At 54.1% G+C, this 5,000-nt stretch overlaps 1 pseudogene; it reads left to right on the forward strand.

Moving 5' to 3' along the window:
* Nucleotides 1-5,000, forward strand: part of LOC137659728 (nephrin-like) — a 40,525-nt pseudogene that overhangs the window by 16,374 nt on the left and 19,151 nt on the right.

Below are 5,000 nucleotides of genomic sequence, written 5' to 3' on the forward strand. Positions count from 1 at the left end.
GGGATTACTGACGTCATGGCTTCGGATAACGGAGTCAAGGTCTCCTGTGAGACCTCCAACCCCGCTATAAGGACACCCCTTGTTGCTCACACCAAGGTCAAACTGCTTTGTAAGATATTGCGTTGGATTTTATTTTATGGTTTTTGTTAAATGACTTTTTTTACGTCAGTTTTGAGGAGGTAAAATCAAACCATTTATTCTACATAATATCATAGGGATATATTCTTGTGTGTGTATATATATATATATATATATATATATATATATATATATATATATATATATATATATATATATATATATATATATATATATATATATATATATATGTATATACAAGTATATATATATATATATATTTGTTCCAACACGGTTACTTACCTAGAACTACCTTCTTAGGAGTTACTGGTTAACTCTACCTAACCGACCAGCTTTTTGTATAGTTTATCTCCCTCTTCCCGTTTTCTACGGGGTCAACCTCTGGCAGTGTGGTACATGCCCCGAGGCGACCCCGGGGTCAGGCAGCGTGCTAGCTCAGGTTGAATCGCCAGTAAGTTTCTGGTCGCGACGCGATACACATCTTGCCGCGCTCTCTCTTACCTGTGCGACTCTCGTGTCCCCCGATCCTTTGTGCTTACCGCGTGTTTTCATTTTCACTTTCCCGTTCATCTTTGTGTCTCTTGGTGTGTTAGCTTTGTGTTATGGAGCATCCTCGTCGTTGCCCTGGGCCTGTGGCTGGGAAGTCTTGCGGGGCTTTCCTCTCCAAGCCTGAGGGTGATCCCCACTCCCTGTGCTCCACGTGTAGGGGGAAAGCGTGTTCCCCTACCTCTACGTGCCCGGAGTGTGCTGATTGGACTGAGATCCAGTGGGTGCGCTTCGGGACGAAGAAGAAGAAGGCAGCTAAGAAGATACCTAAAGATTCCAGCATTTCTTCACCTGCAGGTTCGCCAGACGACTCGGCAGACCGTAGCGCCCGCTCTTCTTCCCCTACCCAGCGTAGGGGACGAGGTAAGTCCATTGCGGGGAAGAGGCTCATTGCCCTTCCCCAAGAGTCTGATTTTCCTGTGGGGGATGTATCCAGTGTGGGGCAGGCATGTGTGGGGCCTGAGTGGAGTGCAGAAGTGTGGGTAGGAGGCGAGGGCCTGGTGCCCGCAGGTCCTGTCGCCTCGGAAGATCCTATGTGGGGTAGGCCGAGTGCCGATACTTCCCCTGCCTTGTGGCGTGTTTTGGGTGCTTCAACCGCCGGGGGAGACACGGAGAAAGGTAGTTCGTCGTCTTCGGACCCCGCCACGTGGGTGAAACCTAGGGCTCACTTCAGGTCTCCCGTTAGAGAGGAGGTAGATCAATGGCTCTGTAAACGGCTCGCGGGGACCCCTACGGCTCCCTCAGCTACGCTACCCCCCGTGTTTCTGCAACCGCCCGCACCTGAGAAACGACATAATTTTCCCCCCATGGTCTTGGACGTGTCGGCCGGTCGGAGAGCTCCGTCCTCATTCTCGTCGTCGTCATCGTCGTCATCAGACTCTTCGTCTTCTTCGTCATCAGAGGACGAAGACAGGAACCTTAACAAAAGGAAGAGGGAGAAATCCCGCAAGAAGAAAGAGTCTCATTCCCGCTCGAGGCATGGTAGGAAACGGTCGAAGTCCTCTAAGAAAAAAGCGAAGAGGAGTAGGTCAAAGGACTGGGTGAATGTCACAGTGCCCCGGAGCGAGCTGTTTAGGTTTTCCACAGCCGCGGCCGCTTCTGTGTGGCTCCTTAGAGCCTCGCCTTTGTTGTGTCACCCTCCTAGCTCCTCCTTCGGACTAGCCGCCCGGCGGGAGGGCTCGAACCGAGACCCCCGTGTATTGTTTAACCCTACGTCTTCCACGGGCACCTTGGAGGCCTTCCTTAAGCACCAAGGGCGCCCATCGGTCCGCATGGATCCCCCATCCACGGAGCCCCACGGGGAGCAAGGTACTCCCATGACGGATGCGTTTGTATCCACGGGGCAGACCATACCACTGGCAGGCTCGGAGGACATTGGTACTCCCATGACGGATGCCTTCGTCCCCTCGGGGCAGCCCATACCACTGGCAGGCCCGTCAGGCGTTGTTTTTCCCACCGTCACGGTGTACCCCCGTACGGAGGAACTGGTGGAAGGAGGGGAGTGCTCGACGGACGACATCTCCTCCTACCGTAAGGTTCTTGCCCTTATTCGAAGACACCACTGGTTAGATGAGCCCAAACCCTCAGCTGCAAAGGCAGTACTTTCCGGACTGTCCAGGATGATCGACAGTCCGGTACAACAAAAGCTATCTCTGTCTCTCCCTCTCACTCAAGATGTAAAGTTGGGGATGGAGCAGATTGATAGATACTTGGCAGGACTAGCAGAGGCCCCCAGAAGCCAGAGTTCCTCCAAACTTCTTCCGGGCCGGAAATCCCAGAAACGTTTTTACGTTCCCGAAGGACATCGGGGTGGTCCCCGTGCGGTGGAAGCAGCGGTGTCCGCGCTGAACCAGGGAACCTCGGAAGACAGGGTATCCACGGCCCCCGTGTGCTTTTCCCCGTCGGAAGCATCTATGATGGAGGACATGGCTAAGGACCTGGTCTACGTGTCCTCCTGGTTGGATAGGTGGTCGTGCGCCTTAGTGGGGTTTCAGGCATCACACGACCTCTCCTTACCAGAAAATCAGGCCATGCTGAGGGATCTTGTTAGCTCTGGGGGCAAGGCTTTTAAATTCTTATCGTCCCAGTCTTTGTCGGTAGCTTCGAACTGGGTCCTGAGAAAAGGGGTACAGTATTGAGCAAGCTAGTGCGAAAGTTGCCTGACAGGGAAGCAAGGAGACTGAGAAATTCCTCCGTGTGGGGGAATGACATTTTCCCCATCAAGTTGGTAGAGGAGACTATGGAGAAGGTGAGGAAAGTGAGAGAGGCGGATCCTAGGCCCCCGCCTATGACGAAAACCACGTTTAGGAGAGCTCCAACGGACGTCCCTCACTCCCGACAGACCACACCCTTGCTTCCCAAAAGAGAACTTCCTTCAGCCCCTTGGCTTCAAGCCTCGCAACAGACCACCCGTAGGACCATGGCAGGCCCTCAGTCAGCCTACAGACCGTCCTATGGTAACGCTAGGAGAGGTAGATCTGGCCGCTCCTCCAGGAGAAGGTAGGAGGAGAGACCCCCTACTCCCGCAGGAGCCCCTAGTAGGGGGATGCCTCAGACATTTTTGGCAAGCATGGCGGGATCTCGGTGCAGATCCCTGGACGGTGACGGTCCTGAAGGAGGGCTACAGACTCCCGTTCCTGGAAGAGCCTCCCCCTCTCATCCCAGCCCAGAGGGCCAATTGGCTGGTTCCAAAGGACCCCTTGAAGAGGTCGGCGCTACAAGAGGAAGTAGCGGCCATGATCAACAAGGGAGCTTTGGAGACAGTGGAGAACCCCGGCCCGGGTTTCTTCAGCAGGCTCTTCCTTGTGGAAAAATCGACAGGAGGGTGGAGGCCAGTCATAGATTTCTCAGCCCTCAACAAGTTCGTCTCAAAGACGGATTTCAAGATGGATACCCCCAAGACAGTGATCGCAGCCTTGAGGTAGGGGGATTTCCTCATGTCTCTCTACCTCAAGGATGCCTACTTTCAAATCCCCGTGCACCCCTCCAGCAGGAAGTTCCTCAGGATCAAGTGGGAGTCCAGTGTCTTCCAGTTCAAGACCCTATGCTTCAGCCTCTCGACGGCCCCGCAAGTGTTCACGAGAGTGTTCGCCGCGATCTCGGCGTGGGCACACGAGAAAGGCATTCGACTACTCAGGTACCTGGACGACTGGTTGCTGCTTTCTGCCTCAAGGGAACAACTGAAGGAGTAAGGCGTTATGTTGCTCGACCTCTGCAAGGTGTTAGGGATCACGGTCAACCTAGGGAAGTCCCAGCTAGTCCCCAGCACCAGGATGACTTACTTGGGGATGGTCCTGGACACGCAGTTAGTAAGGGCCTTCCCCTCAGAAGAAAGGTTAGCCAGCCTGGAACGTATCCTTCAACCCTTCCTGACGGGACAACCCAGGAGGGCCAAGGACTGGCAGAAGTTACTGGGTCATATGGTTTCCCTGGAAAAATTAGTACCGCAAGGGAGATTCAGGCTCCGCCCGGTACAGTGGAATCTAAAGGAGTCATGGGTCCAAGGCAAGGAGCCCCACAAAGTAGTGCCAGTCCTCCCGAAGACGAGAGAGACCCTTCTTTGGTGGAGCATCAAGTCAAACACAGAGAAGGGAATGCCCTTCGCCTCCGACCCCCCGGAGATGCTGTTGTTTACGGACGCATCGAAGGAGGGCTGGGGAGCGCACCTGCTAGGAAAATCAGCAAAAGGGCAGTGGTCCAGCGAGGAGGCGTCTCTCCATATAAACATCCTGGAGATGATAGCAGTTCTAAGGGCGTGTCGACAGTTCATACACTTACTGCGAGGGAGCACTGTGGCGTTAATGTGCGACAATGCCATAGTAGTGGCGTATGTAAAGAAGCAGGGAGGCATGAAGTCAAAGGTCCTCTGAGCCCTAGCCACGGAACTGTTGGAGTGGGCCACAGAAGAAGGGTTGGAACTGACGGCGAGATTCATTCCAGGAAAGAGGAACGTGATGGCCGACGGCCTCAGCAGGGCGGGTCAAGTGATAGGTTCGGAGTGGACCCTACACCCGGAGGTAGCTCGAGCAGTCATCCTACTGTGGGGCTCCCCAGTGATAGACTTGTTCGCCACACGTCTGAATGCCCAACTCCCCGTGTTCTGTTCTCCAATCCCAGATCCGTCAGCAGCGTTCGAGGACGCCTTCCAACTTCCCTGGGACGGTCTCGATGTGTACGCCTTCCCTCCCTTCAGTTTGATCAGGCAAGTGCTGAACAGAGTGAGAGTGTCGTCCAACCTGTCGATGACTTTAGTAGCGCCCTGGTGACCGGAGAGAGACTGGTTCGCAGACCTAAAGGAATTAGCTCTTCGTCCTCCTTGGCCGCTTCCGGACAGGCCAGACCTGCTGCCACAACCT

The sequence above is a fragment of the Palaemon carinicauda genome, chromosome 20, assembly GCF_036898095.1.
Source record: "Palaemon carinicauda isolate YSFRI2023 chromosome 20, ASM3689809v2, whole genome shotgun sequence".
In the NCBI taxonomy this organism is placed as follows: Eukaryota; Metazoa; Arthropoda; class Malacostraca; order Decapoda; family Palaemonidae; genus Palaemon; species Palaemon carinicauda.